Raw genomic sequence first — 19,484 nt, forward strand, 5'->3', positions numbered from 1 at the left:
TCACTGCTAACCTCTTGAGGGAACTAGGAAAAAACTAGAAGCGGCTGCGGTCCTCGGGTGGACCGGGACTTGTGGGCCCCTCCTCTGATTTAGCAGCTGTTGTGATTCCGGGCTGGAAGCGTGCTCCTTGGACTGGTATTTGTAAGTTGTACGTGTATGTGAACTCTCCTCCAGTCCAGGGGAAAGCGAGCGTGTGTGTGTGTGTGTGTGTGTGTGTTTGAGGGAGAGACACATACAGAGAAATAGAGATGGGGGAAGGAGAGGGAGAAAGAAAGGGAGAGAGAGACTTCACAGTGTGGGGTGGGGAAGGGAGCGTCACCAAAATTAAAACTTGAAAAAACCGGACCTAACCCAAATACCAGTAAGAAACGACCGACCTTGGTGCTCAGTGATCCAGCCAGACGACTCAAATACCAGCTGGTTGGCACCCCCCCAGTGGGGGAGGGGGATCTCAGGGTGAGTAAAGCAAGCCACAGTGCAGGAAACAAGGCAGGGAGTTGTCGTGGAATCCTGTAAATCCCTGACCACCGGTGGAATTCAACTACTCGTGGTTTGCGGAGCGTCCAGCCAGCTTTTTAAGGAAAGAAATTGCTACCCTTCCTCCCCACCCCATTCTTTAAAATCCTGGGCTTGATAGAATGCAAAGTTTTTGTTGTACTGATAAAGGCGAAATTCATGCTTTAGGCTTGTGCATCTGCAGAAGAGACAACAATCCTACTTATTTTTCTTTTCTTCCTTCAAACCTTTCAGACGTGCAAACAAGTCTAACTACATCATTTCAACATCCTCAAAATTGGTCAATCCTGTATCCCTCTCTACATTGGAGGACCCACCTAAATGTGGTATGCCTCATTTCCGCCTTCCTAGAAGCAGCCACGAAAACACCCCCAGGGGCTTATAGCTAATTGCCTGAAACAGAGTGAGAAACTGAACGAAAAGAGGCAAAGCCATAATCTTCTTCCTACTCCTCTTGCCTCCACACCCTTAATCAAATCCTGACTTTCCAGTGAGCCAGCTTTTGGAAAATTATAATTGCTGCCAGAGAAACAGCCTGTAAAGTAGTCGAACAATGATTACAGAAAAGATTAACAGATGATATTTTTCAAAAGAAATAAATTCTTCATGACTGACTTGTATGGATGTAAAGGAGGCCACTTTGTTGGTTAAACCCAGATGACCTGAGATATCGCTCCCAGCTGAAAACGGAGATAATTAGGAAGACGTGTTAATCTTTCTCCCTCCTCCGTGTTCCTTCTTTGCAACTTTGCTGCCATTTTTCCAGACATCATAATTTCATAGTCTTGGGAACATGAGTCAGAAACCTAGGTACTTGCTGTACTTTTCTGCAGAAATACACAGATAAAATTGTCTTTTGCTTTTGGATTTTAAAAAGGCAAATAATTAAACTGTTTATTGTTACTAAGGTTTTATCTTCCCTAATGTAGCCCTGATTTACAAATTACTTTTATCACTTCATTCCCTACTGAAATGTATTTCTCAGTTCTTTGTCAAAGAATTAACCTAAATAGGTATCTTCACTAAAGCAAATGTGTAGAGTTAAATGTCTGGTGTCCCTTATCTCCCATCACTCTTCCCGCTTTGTTGCACTGGTGGAGTCTCCATTCATATTTGTATGACTGAATGGATTCCTTAGATTGCGTTTCCCCATAGAATCAATGTTATAATCGCTTTTTATTTTTCAAAATTCAGGCACAGATAGTTTTCAACATTCATCCTTACAAAACCTTGTGTTCCAAATTTTTCTACATTCCTCTCTTCCTCCCTTAGACACAAATAATCCAATATAGGTTAAATAGTGCAATGCTTCTAAACATAAAATCAATGTTTATATAAAAACATTATTTAGGTAGTTTAAGTTTTGAACCTAAAGTTAATAAAACTATGAGTATGAATGCATACTACATTGATTTGGGTCAGTTCACTTAATCTCTGAAATTTGAGTTTCTCTTTTGTAAAATGGGAATAATAATATTTGTATATACTTAGAAGCCTACATGTTGTTTCCACAAATAAAATGCAAGTTCCTTGATATCTGTATCCCTTATACATAGTATAGTCCCTAGCACATAGTATGAGCTTAATAAATGATCATTGATATAGCTTATAGTATGTTTGAAACATACTATTTTTGTACATATTAAAATGATGGAAAATAAATCTCCAATTTACCCTATATAATCTCTTGTTTGTACATAATGGCTTGCAAGTGTCTCCTATTAGCATGAATTCCTTTAGAGGAATAGTTTTTTTGCTCTTCTTTGTATTTTCATTAAGTTGAAGCACAGTATCTGGCACATGGTAGGCACTTAATAAATGCTTATTAACTAACAAATTATTATAAAAATGTGAATTATTTTTGACACATTATGGGTGGACTGGCCTACGTACCCAATCATGAAGAATTTGTTTTTATGAGAAAATACACTAAAGCTAAAACATGCTATAGAAACCTTTTCCCTCTTCTGAATTCTAAGTAACCTTGAAGAATACTAAACAGTTTAGTAATTATTTTACTAAAGCCATCGTTCCTGGGTGTCACTCATGAATTCACTCTTTGCTAGATGTGTAAATATAAAAAGCTTGAAGACTTTAGGCTTAACTGAGCAGCCATAGTATTCTCTTTACTTATATAACTTTCCTTGTTTAAAAGTTTTTCTAAGACCCAATGTCTTAGGACATTGTGTAACTTCAGAGTAAATATAGAGGTAGAGAATTCAAGCATTTGAATTTCCTAATTCGGACCTCTAAATAATTAAAAACATTAATAATACACATTGGACAGATTATAATTGAATATATTGAAATTAAAGAATTGCTTTAAAAAATTATTACAAACTAGGGTCAGTCAGGGATCTGTTTTGTTGAGCCAAAGTTACATTTTGATGTCCTGACCTAGTTTCCCCAATTGTCCTATTTAGTTATTCTGTCTCAGGTTATAACCTTTCCCTCTTAATGTTTGAGATAAAGGTTTTATATATTTAGGTTATAGACATTCCTTCTTAATGTTTGACAAGATAAAGGTTTATCCATTTTAGATGTCATTAGAATATCAGTAACCCCCCTCCATTGTGTCATCCTAGGGGCTTCCCCCACCATTAGGTTATCCCCATCTAGGTGCTTCCCCCACTATGACATTGTTCTTGTTATCCTATAAAAAAGCTTGCTGTCCCGATACTCGGGGCTAGACTCTTTGAGATGATAGTCTGGTATAGCCCTGGGATCAAACATGGATCCATTGGTCCCAGTATTTCTCTCCATTTAATAAATTTTTGAATTGGACTCTAATCTCTTGTCTTGCTCAGTTTCTTCAGTATTACAGTTTGATGGATAATCCATTTATCAGAAATCATTGCACAGCCTCCTTTGGTAGAATATTGACAAGAATAAAGAACTCACAAGTCTTCAGACCTAAGGCTAGTCCTAACCTTACCATTTAAGCATATGACTTCTGGCAGTCTTCTCACTTGTTACATAGGAGTATTAATATCTGTGGTCCTTATCTTAGAGAGTTGTCATAGTGAAGAAGGTTGTGGTCCCTTTAAGAAACTTTATTTCCTATTGATCTGTGATTCCTTTCAGATTCCCAGCCCCTCCTGGGGTTGTCTTTCTGGGATGCCAGAGCCTTTGATTCAATTACAAATCCTGGTCAAAAAGCATCCCTTTGAATTCCAATAGGAGATCTGTGCTTGTCCCAGCCCCCATTCTGATTTGCTTGGGCTGCCCAGCTCCCACTGGTTCTGATCTGCTCAGGCTTCCCAACCCCCACTAGGACACCCAATATAATAAGCTTCCATCAACTAAAGTCTTTGCAGATGGACCTTGGTAGCTCACTCAGCTGCTAGGACTTTCTGCCCACTGAGAACTGCATTCTCAGTGCAAAACTCCAGTTTCCATAGATCTGCCACTATAGAAGTCAGTCTCTGGATAAACTCATTTCTATATAACAATAAACTTTCATTTTGTAACTAATATTCTGGAATGAGTGAATTTTTTCACTCCTAAAACCTGCAGCCGATTTAATGGGGATTCTTAATAACTCTTATAGCCACTAACCTCTAGACCACTCTAAACCTCATCAATAGGATCTCTGTTAGCTTACAGACTAATTAATAGTTGTAAGGGACTTTAGGGGTTATCTAGTTTGTCCCATTCATTTTACAGGTACATTGTACAGTGCTTTCATGACTTGAAGCATCACACAGCTAATAAGAGGCTGCAGTAGGATTTGAACCTAGATCCTCAGACTTTGAATTCAGTATTCATGCCACTTTCTTGTGCTTCAACAAATTCAATTAAAGGAACACTTATAAAACATGTACTGTGTACAGAACACTGTGTGATCTCTATATCATTTGTCATGTTTTTCTCTTTTGCTGTAGTTTCTGACAGAGATGGTCCTTCTTGCCAAGGACAATTGCTCTACTTGATCCTGTCCTCTCCCAGTGTCCACTTCTTTCCATTCATAAAATCCCCATCCTAGAAGAGATCTTGTCACTTCAAACCTGAAGCATTTAGTAGCCTCCTAATTGGTCTCCTTGCCTCAAGTCTCTGCCTATTCCAATCTGTTCTACACAGATAGTTGCTGTTCATGATTTATTCTTTTTTTTAATAGTATTTTATTTTTCCAAATATTTGCTAATATAGTTTTCTACACTCACCTCTGCAAAACCTTGGATTTCAATTTTTCCCCCTTTCCTCCTCCCATAGACAGCAAACAATCTGATATAGGTTAAACATATATAATTCTTCTAAACATATTTCCACTCTCATCATGCTGTACAAGAAAAATCTGATTAAAAGGGGGGAAAGTGAGAATGGAAAAAAATAAAACAACAATAAAGGTGAAAATACTATACTTTGATCCACATTTGGTCTTCATAGTTCTATATGGATGTAGATGGCTCTTTCCTTTATGATTTGTTCTTGAAAAGGATCAATGGCATCAGGAGGGTGATGTCTTGACTTACAAGAAAATTGGATTTAAGTGAGGAAGGACTTTGCAAAGTCATCAGCCTCACTTTTTCATCCAAAGTCAACAGAGTCCAGTGGCCAGACAAAGATCAAGACTATTGGTGATAGCCCTAACTGCAATGGGAGATACCATGGCCTTTTTAGGATAAGGTCTTTCCCAGATGTCAGTTTGTCTGAGGCAAGGTCCCTTCAATAATTAAACTCTACATAAGAACTGAGGCAAAAGTTGGCCTAGCTTACCTTCAAAAAGAATCTATTTAGGAGGAGAAGACACTCAGAGTTTCTGGCTAGAACACAAATAGTACCTATTTCTAATGCATTCTTCTTCTGTTTCTTAAACAATTTTCCTAAAATCCAAATCTAACTATGCTACTATCCTATTAAATAAATTCCTCTGACTTCCCTAATCTCTAAAATAAAATATAAATTTCTATTTTTGGCTTTAAAAAAAAAAACAAGGAAACTACATTATATTTAAAGATATGAGAACAGATAAAACATACTAAATGTATGTAGCATAACATTTAATTCATAGAGGAAATGTTAATTAAACTACAAAAAGATAGCTCTATTATACTTTGGCTTACCTCTCCCAGAATAAGACCTGCTATATATTTCTCTTAGGATTTTATAGGTCTCCTGAGGGGTGACTACCCACTCTTAGGTGCCAATGAATAGTACCTCAATTCATTAATCCACTTAGCATCAATTAGATTATTTCAAAGATATAAAAAGAATAAAAGTGAAAAAAATTACCCCCTCAATGTCATGAAGGCACATTCCCTCCTTGGTCTCTGGAGAGTCCAAGATCATTCTTAGCCCGGACTCTACGTAACATTGTTCCTACCAAATTCACATCCACATGAATCATGACTACCAAATAGATGAATTTTCATCTCAAATACCAATGACTAAGTCCATCTCTGGGCATGAGATGCTGGGCTGGGCTGGGAAAATAGCTCTCTGGGATATAGGGATGCTTGGATGCCCAGAAACTCAAGACATTTGCCCTCCTGACCTTTTGAAAACTTTCAAGATCAGAGGCTCTCGTTGTAGAGTGGAAAAGAACAAATGTAAAAGCTAATGATGGAAGCCCATGGAGAAGGGTCTTACAAAGCTCTCTCCTGAAGCATTGCCTCTCATTCTCTGCTGATGATGAAGAAGTCAAATTACCAGAGTAAGGCCAAAAAGAATGAGGCTCTCAGGCCTTTTTAAATGTCCGCCCAGCCAATTAAAGGCCTCCTATGTGATTGTTGATTGGAATTAATATCTAAAAGTCTATGTGTATTATTACACTGTTTATCCATGGATCTGCCATACACATCACAATGACTGTCCCAGAAGCAAGATGCCCAGCCCTTTCACAAGGAGAATTTGCTCGGCCAATCATGATGATGCACTTTCCTGAATACTATGGGTCCCTTTTAAATTTTCCCAGGAAATAAGCAGGGGTGTTTTGAACATGTTGTCTGTGTTCCTAATCCAGAATAATCCTCTTGGATTCCTTGGGAGGCATAAACACTTTTAATATGACAAAACGTATTATAGTTTCACATAAATAGATAAAAATCACAATCATTCCCAAATACAAAGTAATACAGATTCAACAATCAAAGAATATTTCATTAAAATTACCAAAGATTACAGCTTGCTTAGAATTTAACAAGTATCTCGCTTGGTACTTAAAATAGCGTTTCTGAACCTGTAAGCAAAAAAGAAAAAGAAAAAAAAAAGAGCATATTTCCAAAGGAAACCTGGTTCCCATCAAGTTTTGAAGACTATGAGTCATTTTCCCCAAAGGGATATAGAACCTGAGATCTTCTGAAAGTTATCTTCTTAGGCAAGAAACCATATGAAGTACCAATAAGTCATCTCTAGGTGCCAGGAGGCACCCTATTCTTGGAAGCATCTCTCCTTTTGTTTTGAACCCAGATTCAGAAAGAAAATAATGAAACTTTTCCTAGGAAAGCTGGGTTCCCACAGAAATGTCAAAGCATGTAGGATTCTACATATAGGAACTAGAGACCTGAGCTTGACTGGAAGTCAATCCTCTGGTAAGCCTTTAAAACCCTTCATAATCTGTCCTCAACCTTTTCCAAACATATCATTTGTTACTTTCCTTCAAGCATCCTATGTCTTCTTGGTATTTCTCACACATAATACTCTCCCACCTCATTGTTTTTGTACTGTCTATATCTCATGCCTTGAATGCATACATATGCCTGTCACTTTGACTTCATAGGAATTCCTCTTATTTCAAAAATGCTGGCAAAATTCTGCCTTCTACAGGGGCCTTTCTTGAGCTCACCTGTCAGTGCCCCTTTCTGCCTCATTAACTGACATTTAGCTATCTTGTACTTATTTTCAATTTTTTAATATTTATCCTTAAATATTTATACATATACTTCCAAATTTTTCCAAGATGAATGCAGGCTTTTGAGAAGAGGAATTGTTTTATTCTTTTTATTTGCATTCTTAACACTTAGGACATGACCTAGTACATAATAATTAATGTATTAATCAAAGACTCAACTAAAGGGCTATCTTTTATATATATGTATGTATTTATATATTTATGTATATGTATGTATTATATATATATATGTATGTATTATATATTTATATTATATATATTTTCTTGATTCCTCCAGGTGCTAGTGCTTTTTCCTAAGATCACCTAGTTATCTATTTTGTATATTAGCTACACATGTGTGTATATGTATTAGATATTATGTATAAATGTGTGTGTTGTTACATTGTTTTCGATTGTGACTGACTCTTCATGATCCCATTTGGGGTTTTCTTGAGAAAGATACAGGAGTGGTTTGCCATTTCTTTCTCCAAATCATTTTACAGATAAGAAAATTTAGGCAAAGGAAAAGTGGCTTTCCCAGGGTCAATATGTGTGTGTGTTTGTGTATGTATTTTGTGTATACACATACATAAATATATGTACATATAACATATATGTATACATGGATATCCATATATCTAGTATATAGTAAGTAAATAGTAAAGCAAGGATATAGTAAGTTGCTGAAGGATAGAGATTTTTCACTTTTCTCTTTGTAGCCCTAAATGCCTAGTGTAATTCCTGACATATAGTAGGTGCTTAATAAATGAATGGTGATTGACAGTTTTGAGCTTGACTCTTTGATTAACTTTTCTCTTAATCTTTTTCTATCCCTTTTAAATTACTAGCTTTCCTTGTTCTTTTAAACATGTCCAGCTCTTCCCCATTCTTAAAAAACAAACAAACAAACCTTCATTTGATCTTACATGGACTCAGGAGATTTCCCTTTATCTCTCCTCTATTTCTTAGCCAAACTTCTGGGGAAAAAAGTAATCTACATTTGTCGCTTTGATTTTTTTACCTCTCATATCCCTTTAAAAATTGATGCATTTTGTTTTGACACAATAAATATTTCCTGAGAATCAAACACTGAACAAATTTGTTTTCTTTTTTTCTTGTTTTAATTCTAATAGTTTTGTTTTTCCAAATATATGCAGATAGTTTTCAACACTCACCCATGCAAAACCTTGTGTTCCAAATTTTTCTTCCCTTTCCCCTTCCCCCCAACTCAGCAAGCAATTCAATATAGGTTAAAAATGTGCAGCTCTTCTAAACATATTTCCATATTTGTCATGCTGTGCAAAAAAAAAAAAAAATCCTGAAAAAGAAAAAAAAAAAAAAACTAAGCAAAGAAACAAACAACAACAAAGGTGAAAAAGCTATGCTGTGATCCACATTTAGTCTCCATAGTTTTCTCTCTGGATGCAGATGGCACTTTCCATCACAATTCTATTGGAATTACTTTGAATGATGGCATTGTTGAAAAGAGCCAAGTCCATTACAGTTGATCATCACATAATCTTCTTGTTACTGTGAACAAACACATTTTCAAAGTAAATTCCTATTTCGAACAAAATGAAATAAAACACAAACAACTTGGATGTGGTCAATCTATGAAATGTTTTTTCTTAAGTTGCTTTTATGAGGGGGAGTCCAGTGATATAAGGACTAAAGGAATCTATCAGCAAAATGTACTTTTAAATGAAAAACAAGAGTTAGATTACCATTAATCATTATATATGACTAGTTTTGTTGCTTCCCCATGTTGATGTTAGCTAACCATGATGTCATAATATCATATTAAAATATGATGTAATATTTTAATCTTTTATCTATTATCTTAACTCTGCTTTCTTCAGATCACTTTATATAAATCTTTCTGTGTTTCTCTAGCTTCTTCATATTTACAATTCTTCATAATACAGTAATAATTCATTATATCCATGTATTATAATTTGTTTAGCCAATCTTCAATTATTGATGGCCTTTCAAATATTTTAGCACGATCTGACTCTCTACTCAATCTTTTGCAATCTGCTTTTGCTAAGACTTTTGATTGCTAAATCCAAAATCCTATTCCTGATTCTGCAAGACCTCTCTGTAACTTTTGACGGACATATTTCTGAATAGTCTTGTCTCTCATACCTTTCATGACATAGCTCTCTCCTGCTTCTCCTTCAACCTGTCTAACTGCTCCTTGTTTGTTTCAGATTCCTGAATCATCCATGTCCCAACACTTAAACCATGGGTGATACCCAACCCTGGATCTTAGAGATTTTTTTCTTTTCTTTCTGTATTTTTACTCAGTGATCTTATCATCTCTCATGGGCATAGTTACCATCTTTATGGTAACTATGTATGTATACTTAATCTATACATTTAGCTCTAATCTGTCTCTGAGCTCTAGTCTTGTATCACCAGTTGCCTGTAAGGTTAGACATTTCTACCTAGATGTTTTGTATACTTCTCAAATTGTCTAAAATATAATATTTCCTCCTTTCAAACTCAGCTACTCTAGATATTCCTGCTCTTTTCAGACTATCACGATCCTTCTAGTCAAGATTTGCAACCTCAAAGTAATCTTTGATTCCTTTCTCTGTCTCTGTCTCTCTCTCTCTCTCTCTCTCTCTCTGTCTCTCTCTCTCTCTTTCTCTGTCTCTTTGTCTCTCTCTCTCTCTGTCTTTCTCTCGTTCTCTCTGTTTCTCTCAGTCTGTCTGTCTCTCTTCATATGTAGTCACTTGTTTAATTTTTAAAATTCTATCTTCAAAACACTTTTTGCATCCATTTCCTTCTTTCCACTTACATGACCACTACACTAGATCAGGTCTTCATCACATCCTGCTTGGATATTGCAATAATCCCCTAATTAGTCTCACTCCTTATATTCAATCTCTTCCTTTTTCAATTATTACTACCCATGGCTGCCAAAATAATGTTTCTATAGCATAGATTTGGCCTTGTGACAATCCTGTTCAAGAAGTAAGTTAAGATGAAATACAAACTCTTCAGTTTAGTATTTTAAATTTTTTCTACTTTGATTCTAACAAACTTTTCCAGACTTATCTGATACACACTATTTTCTTTTTTTTTTTCTGTAATGGTATTATATTTTTCCAAATATGTGTAAAGATAGTTTTCAACATCCATTTTTGTAAGACTTTATGTTCCAAATTTTTATCCCTCCCTCCTTTATCTCTTCCTTCCTCAAAACAATCTGATATTAGTTGAATATGTGCAATTCTTTTAAACATATTTCCACATTTGTTATATATATACACACTATTTTCTAGCCAAACTTGCCTACATATTCATCCCTATACATTACTTTTCATTTTCTATCTCCAAGCATTTGCACATAAGTCTGGGAGACATTCTGTAAAAAATAGTGACATGAATTAATTAAATGGGATGCTAATTACTGTTAGTCAACAGTAGGAAAATGAATCAGAATCAGTGCTTGAGCTGATGGAATTTGGAATCACCCCAATGCTTTTGGGGTTCTTCTGGAACTCTGAGGGGGAGCTAACCAGTTTCACTCTTCGAGAATAAAGCCAAAATATTGTTATGTCTAATTGTTTCTCCCAATAATGTCATCTTGGCCATTTTCTGACCATCAGCCTATATAACTGAAATCCAGATACTTCAGAATGACTAGGTCCTATGATACCAGGAAAGCAACTAGGTCCAGTGGATAAAGCACATACCCTGGAGATGGAAGGACTCAAATCTGGCCTCAGGCACTTAATAGTACATAACCCTGAGCAAGGCACTTAACCCTGTCTCAGTTTCCTCATCTATAAAACAAAGTGGACAAGGAAATAGCAAACCACTCCAGTATCTTTGCCAAGTAAATCCTAAATGGGTTCATGAAGAGGCAGAGATGACTAAAACAACTGAATGACAAATGATATCAGAATCAGTGAAGCATTATGGGGAAAGCTTGTTATTTCTGGCCTTTTGGCATCTAGATTCTACTCTAGCTTCTCATGCTTACTACTGGTGTAAGCAAGTAACTTAACCTTCATTAGGCTCACATGTAAGCCTATGAAATGAGACTGAACTAGATGACCTTTGAAAATACTGCTAGCTCTATATTTGTGATCCTGAGGTATGTGGGTTAATTATGTAGTCTTTCTTCATGATAAATGAACTTAGTTCAGTTCCATGAAAATGCCATACAAATGATTCACAATCAATCATTAAACAATGTTTCTTAAATGTCTCCTATGTGTCAAACAGTGTGCTAAGTACTGGGGTTGCAAGAAGAGGTGAAAGATAATCCTTGCCCTTAAGGAGCTTACAATCTAATAAGGAATAGAAATATATAGCAAAGCAAGCTATCTATAGGATAAATTTTGTTGTTGTTCAATCATGTCTGATTCTTTGTGACCCCATCTGAGTTTTTTTGGCATTTCCTTCTCCAGATCATTTTATAGATGAGAGAACCAAGACATATGGGATTAGTGACTTGACCATGTCACACAGGTAGGATCTAAAATAAGATTTGACCTTAGAAAGATGTCATCCTGACTTCAGGCCCAGAACTCCATCCACTGTGCCACATAGCTACCCATATAGAATAAATAGAAAATAATTAACAGAAGGAAAGCATGAGAATTAAGAGGGGATGGGGAAAGCCTCAAGAAACATACAAATTTAATATACAGCCTGTTCTTAGTTAAGTAAATAAAAAAATATACCAATATACACCAAATATACCAAAATATACCAAATTAATTAAAGTAATTAGGGACAGGAGAATTAGTTTCTGATCACCTAGGATCATCAGGAAAAGTCTCTTGTCCTCTTCTTGGAGGTGTGATTGAGCAGAGACTTGATTGGAGCTAGAAGTTTGGAGAAGTAAAGGTCAGGAGCAACAGCATTCTAGGAATGGAATATAGCCTTTGCAAGGGTATGAGAGTGGGAGATGGGAATGTTATATATAGGACAGTAAGTAGACAAATTTGTCCAAAATGCCTTGGGGGAAATAAAATATAATCACCTTGGAAAGATAGTTTGGAGCCAAATTATTAAGAGTTCTAAATGCCTAAAACAGCAATTTTATTTTGTTTTAAACATAGTATGGAGATACTGAAATTTTTTGAGAAATGAATTTATTAAACACATTTTTGAGTACTATTGCTATAGTGACAATCCAGGCAACAGCTAACTAGGACTTGAACTATGTTGATGGCTATGGGAAGGGAAAAGATTCAACGAATATGAGTAATGATGTAGATGTACTCACCAAAGCTTGGCAACTTGTAAATGGGGGATAAGGGAGAATGTAAAGATTAGACATCGATAAGGTTGCAAACTTATATGACTAGAAGAATGGTGATGCTGTAGTCAGAAGTGGGAAAGTTAGGAACAGTGAGTTTGGAACAGGGGTGAGCTGGAGCCAGACCTAATTGGCTTATAAGTTTATTGTTAAATTTTCATTGTCAGCATTCATGCCTTGGAAATCTACAAATGCTACAAATGTGGCCTTCATTTTTTGTTTAATTTACATTATGAACATGTTCTTCATTCTTTGTTAAATTAAGTTGCTTATTTAGACTCAAGAAAGTATTGGAGAAAATGTTCATAATGCAAATTAAACTTAAAAGTGTAGCATGTGAGGAACAGTTAGGTGGTATAGTAGGAAAAAAAAAAAACATGGCTTGGAGCCAGGAAGATCTGAGTTCAAATACAGCCTTAGACACTTACCAGCTGTGTGACCCTGACCAAGTCATTTCATTCTGGTTGCCTTTTTTTTTTAAAGTAATTTATACTTTTTATTGTTCTCAAAAGTCAGTTATTAAATATTTAGCAATATATCCCTAGTGTGGGAAAAGACAACAAATACTATTTTCAACATGTTGAATTTAAGATGCTTAGATAACATTTAGGTCAAGGTATCTAATTGACAGAAGATGATGTAGGCCTGGAGCTCCAAATAAGGGCTCTGACAGGTACATTTGAAAGTCAAATGCAAAAAATGAGACTGACTGAAACAGACTGTAAAAGAAGAAGAACAGAGGGGCCTAGGACAAAATAATTGAAAAATTAAATAAAATAAATAATAAAAATAAAAAATAAAAGATAAATTCAGTACTGTACTTACAAGAGTAGACAGATGCAATGTCCTCTAGAAATCTAGAACCAGATTTCTGATTTTAAGAAAATAGAAGGCATAGGACAAGAAGACATCTAATAAAAAGAAATGACTTTCAATGTGAAGATAGAATGGGATAGGGAGAATAGGGACAGGAGAGATACGATTGACTTGGGTGGGTATGAGGAACTGGTGATGGTAGGAGAGGAAAGGAATTTTCATTTGGGATCTGAATCATTGGGATTCTGAATGGAAAAAAAAATTGACTAGCTATAGGAGAGTAGAAGGTCACATTCTTCCAAAAAGCAGTTGTAGCTATCCTCCAGGCCTCAGTCAGAGTTGATTTGATGATCATTCACAAGGGAAAAAATTTAAAAGTTGAGATAAGGTAGAGATTGGGTAGCAAGAAGTCTGAATCAGAAACTATATACCCTGGTACTAAGGAGTGGAAGGGGGATAAAGAAAGGTCAGATAAACTTGGCGAGCAAAAAAAGATTCTTACTATAATTTCTGTGGTTATAAAGATTATTTCATTGGATTTTTGTTAGGGGGAGGGTAGAGAAGAGGTAGGAGAAGTTTTAGGATTTAGGCTATAGCTCAGATCTTCAATCTCTCTGACCCTATCTTCTACTAACTTCAAATACACCCAAGACTCTCCTCTCCTTAAAAAAAGTGTTCACTAGACTCTAACACCCCCTCAAACTAGAATCTTCTCTTCATTTATCAGAAAAAAACTTGTAGAAAAAAGTCATTCACATTTCTTTCATTTCATTCATTTCTTAAGTCTTTATAATTTGATTTCCACCATCATCATCCAACTGAAATTTCTCTCTAAAGTTACCAATAATTTTTTAAAGTTAACTTTTTTCAGTCAGCAAAAATCATCCTTCTCTTCCCCAACCAATCTTCCAGCCAACTAAGAAAGAAAGAAAAATAAAACCCTGTTACAAACATGATGAGATTTTGAGTAACTGGATTCGGTTGGCAGAGAGAATGAAATACAGATGGAGTTGTTCCCTGGGGCAGGTAGGGAAGGGCATTGATAGAATCAGTTTAGGTTCATAGTCCTACCCTCAGGGGAGGTTGCTATATCTGTCCAGAATTCAGAGGTATGTTAAGCCCCTGAGGTTGAATTTCTCCTTTAATCTGTCCCTAGCTCATGTCATCTTTGCTGAATCCTCTTTGGGTCAATTTGCCTTGCTGAATCTCCTTTGGGTTAATTTGCCTTGTAATCTGCCTTGTGGTGTCTTTCCCCTCTCCACTCCCCCATGACATGACCATCATACTTCATGGTGCCTTTCTCCTTCTTAAAGCTAACTAACTATTCTGCTATTTATCCTGCTTGCAAGGGCATACTCCAACTTCATGGAGTGTTCTATTTCTTCTGACTAATTATAAGATCCACTATGGAACTTGTCTTTTTCATCATTAATTATTAAAAAGCCTTTTCCTTGCTATGTGCTATTTCATATTTACCATTCTTATTATCTATCCTATCTCTTCATTTTGTCTGTAACCTCTTCTCCTAAATAAACCTACCTTTTGCCAAAGAGAATGGCCATTGTGAATTCTTCACATGATTGAACCCCAACATTTGATATTAAACCCCATCATCTGGAACCACAAATGCTCTCCTAAATCACATACCAATCATGTATAACAAATCACACCAAACATATATAATCAAGTAATATAAAATTTTGCATTGATCATGTTAAAAAAAAAAGTTTTATCCTGTCCATGTTTGTTTTTTTTCAGGAGATGACATGTTTCATTAGTGGTCCTCTGGAATTGTGACTGGTCATTATGTTAATTAGGGCTTCTAAGTTTTTCAACATTTTTTGTCTTTGCAATAATGTTAGCTTTTAAAATTTTATTTTTTCAATCAATAAAAATCTATCATCTCTTTCTTCTCCTCCCACATTGAGAACAAAAGAAAAACAAACAGGTTACAAATATAGTGTTGTTCAATTGGTTCTTTCTCTTTGCACCTGTAATTTGGGGTTTTCTTGGCAAAGATTTCCTTCTCCAGCTTGTTTTACTGATGAGGAAAGTGAGGCAAACAGGGTTAAGAGACTTTCAGAGTCTTGCAACTTAAAAGTATCTGAGGTCAGATTTTAACTCATGAATTTGAGTATTCCTGATTCTTAAGTTCAGCACTCTATCTACTGTGCTGCCTAGTTGCCCCTACAAAAACATGAAGTAAAGTCAGCACACATTTCTTAAATTGTCATTTCCAAAGTAAAATTTGTCTCATTCTGCACTCTGAGTCCCTCAACTTTCTATCAAGAAGTAGAAGCAAATTTCATCATTTATCCTTTGGAATTGTAATTGGTGTAATTATACTGATAAGTTCTGAATTCTTCCAAGAGTGTTTATCTTTATGATATTATTATTATTGTATAAATTATTCTTCTAGTTCTGTTCATTTCACTCTCCATCAATTCATACAAGTCTCCCCAGGTTTCTCCTTTGCAATTTTTTATAGCATAGTAGCATTCCTTCATATTTATATACTATAACTTGTTCATTCATTCCTAATATAATCCTTTTTCTATCCATTAATATCTTCACATTAACATCAACTTAAATCTACACCCTCTATGTCTATCCCTACTCTGACCTATTTCTTCCTGTTATTGTCTGATTTTCCCTGGCTGGCAATTTGCTTTATTCAGTTGAACTGAAGGCTGCCCCATGGATCTGCAATGCTACTGTTCTACTGAGCTAGGACTAAGAGTTTCAATTATTGATCTGTGCTGTGATTAAAACCTTCACACTGTCTTACCTGGACACTATCTGTGCTTTTACCCATCTATGCTTTTACCCAAGTAAAACCTTCACACTGTCTTACCTGGACACTATCTGTGCTTTTACCCAAGTGAGACTGACCTTTGTCTAACACCTTCCAAATTGTCTTGAGCTTGAAAATTGTTTCATTTCATATATTGGTAGGTTCTATTATTCCACTCTGTTCAGAGGCTTGGTTTCATGTGGTATTTATTCTAGGGAAACAGGAAGCAGCCTCCTGGCTTCATTATCTTGGCTGCATTCTCAAAAGTCCTCTCCATCCCCAATTAAGGGCATTTCTTCAGATTCTTATTCTTTGCTACTTCATAAAGAATTAAAAGTACTTTTGTATATCCTCAGTTAATTTGTTTTTCTTGAGACTAATAGTTTCCTTAATCTACCCTCCTTTTAAGTTCTCTTGTCCCACTTCTCCTCTTTCCCTTTTCTCTTTTGAGTAAAATGCATTTCTGTAGTGTGTGTGTGTGTGTGTGTGTGTGTGTGTGTGTGTGTGTGTTCTTCCCTCCAATTAATCAGTTCACATCTACTTCCTGAGAGGTCCCTTGTAACAAAGTAAAACTAATAATACAGTGACCTCATCTGAAATATATTATATATTTTTTTCAACTTTCTGTCCTTATCACATTGAAAAAGAAAATAATTTTTGGTAAGAAACATGCAGTAAATTATACTCCTGATTCTGCTCATTTAATCCTTAATCAGTTTATAAAAGTCTTCAAAATTGTTCATTTTCATGATATTGCTGTTATAGTATAAATTAATTCTTCTGATTCTGTTCCCTACACAATGCATTATTTTAAGCCTTTCCACATTAAAAAAATATATATCCATTTCCTCATTTCTTATAGCATAGTAGTTCTTGATCATATTCATATATTATGATTTAGTCATTTTTCAATTGTTGGAATCCCTTTGGTTTCCCACCACAAAAAAGCTACTCTCTCTATATGTTCTTTTCTCTCTTTCTTTGACCTCTTTTGGCATAGGTCTAGTAGAAGTATGTCTAGATCATAGAGTACACATTATTTAGTTAGTTTTTTTTTTTTTGTATATAATTACAAATTGCTTTCCAGAATAGTTGCATGGGGACACCAACAATGCATCATTGTGCCTGTTTTTGCATAGTTCTCCCACATTTATCATTTTTCTTTTTGGTCTTTTCTAACGAGTGTGAGATAGAATCTCAGAATTGTCAATTTGTATTTCTCTAATCAACAGTGATTTTTTAATGTTGATTTCTTCTCATTCCTTATTCTTATCCTTCCTACTATCTTCTCTCTATTGGCTCTCCTTTCTGACTGAATGATCTGTCTCCTTTACTGGCTTATCATTCATAGCATGCCTTCCTACTGGGGATGTTTCCCCATTTTTGTATTTCTGTTATGGGTACTTGTGTATTCTCCCTCTTTATTTTGATCAATTTCTTGTTGACTTGTCATTTCCATATATATATAACTCATATCTATGTGTACCAGATCTATAATACCAGTCTCTCCTTTGACCTTCAAAATTCAATCACCACATTTTTTTAAGTAGGATTCTTTTAAAAATAATTTTAAATGTTTTTTATTATTAAATCTTTTTTATTTTAAAAAAATATGCACAAATAATTTTCAACATTCACCTTTGCAAAACCTTGTATTTCAAATTTTTCCCCCTCCTTTCCCCCAGCCCCTCCCTTAGGCGACAAGTAATCCAATATATGTTAAATATGTGCAATTCATCTATACATATTTCCACAAGTATCATGCTGCACAAGAAAAATCAGATCAAATAAGGGGGAAAAAATGAGAAAGAAAACAAAATTCAAGCAAACAATAACAAAAAGAATGAAAATACTATGTTGTGATCCACTACTCATTTCCCACAGTCCTCTCTCTGCATTCAGATGGCTCTTTTCATCACAAGACCATTGGAACTGGCCTGAATCATCTCATTGTTGAAGAGAGCTACTTCCATCATAATTGCTCATCTTATAATCTTTTTTTTTATTATAGTCTTTTATATTATAATCTATTTTTTTATTATAGATATATGCATGTATAATTTTTCAGCATTGACAATTGCAAAAGCTTTTGTTCCAATTTTTCCCCTCCTTCCCCCCATCCCCTCCCCCAGAAGGCAGGTTGACCAATACATGTTAAATAGATCATTTTATAATCTTGCTATTGCTGAATAACTAAATATTTCTAATTGAATTTCCCAGGGCCATCTCAAACACAAGTCAAAAATAGAACTTGTTATCTGGTTGTTGTTGAATCATGTCTAACTGTGACCTCATTTGGGGTTGCTTGACAAAGAAAGATTCGGGATTGGGAGAGAGGTATTTATACAAACACACACATAGATATACATGTATACATATACACATATATACACACACACACACACATTTCTCTAAATAGAATATAAGCTTCTGTAGAGTAGGGATTGCTTTATCTGTGTATTTTTATTTCCAAAACTAGGATAACACCTGCCAATTTGTAGAAGCTTAATAATACTTGCTGTTGGATTGATGGATAGCAACTGGATTATTAACTTGATCTCCTAATCTCAAGTTACAGCCTAATAGTCAGGAAAAGACAATTTTTTCTTCTCCACACCAATCCTAAATCATAACTGATTCAAATGTTTACCATTGTAATATACAATCAAGAATGCTTTTATCATAAAGAACAAAACAAAGTTTTCATCATAGAACCTAAGGCAGAAGGCAGTCATTGTTGACCTTGCATCAATTTTTTTTCTTTTTGTAATTTAAAAAAAAAATTCACACAAATAAAAAATGAGAAAAAAATTGCCATGTACACAGTAGACCATAAAAGAGGATTTAATTTAAAACAATAAATTTCCATTTCAATAAAACCTAGATTATAAATATTATACATTATTTTCAAATTTGCTTTCTTGGTGGATTTCTTTTGTTCTCTGCTGTGCAATTTGCCACCACAGAGAGCTGCTGCAAATATTTTAGAACCTGTAAATTCTTTTCCATTTTCTTTAATCATCTTGGGAAAGAGATTTAATAGTAGTATTAATGGAATTTTTTTTTTATCATAGCTTTTGGGTAGTCCAGTTATTCTTATGTTTTTCTTTTTGATATATTCTCCAGATTAATTGTTTTCCTTATGATATTTTTCACATTTTCTTCTATTTTTCATTATTTTTATTTTGTTTTATTATTTCCTAATATCTAAAATATCACTCACTTCTCCTTGCCCAATTCTAGTTTTG

At 35.0% G+C, this 19,484-nt stretch overlaps 1 long non-coding RNA gene across 2 annotated transcripts; it reads left to right on the forward strand.

Moving 5' to 3' along the window:
* Window positions 1–44: 44 nt before the first annotated feature.
* LOC127553492 (uncharacterized) lies at window positions 45–3,306 on the forward strand. 2 transcript variants are annotated; one of them, XR_007951754.1, is made up of 2 exons: window positions 45–141; window positions 751–3,306. It is a non-coding gene; the product is annotated as an uncharacterized LOC127553492 (long non-coding RNA). The 2 variants fall into 2 exon arrangements; XR_007951755.1 differs by lacking the exon at window positions 45–141 and adding an exon at window positions 161–456.
* The last annotated feature ends 16,178 nt before the right edge of the window (window positions 3,307–19,484 follow it).

This window comes from Antechinus flavipes, chromosome 3 (assembly GCF_016432865.1).
Source record: "Antechinus flavipes isolate AdamAnt ecotype Samford, QLD, Australia chromosome 3, AdamAnt_v2, whole genome shotgun sequence".
Lineage (NCBI taxonomy): Eukaryota > Metazoa > Chordata > Mammalia > Dasyuromorphia > Dasyuridae > Antechinus > Antechinus flavipes.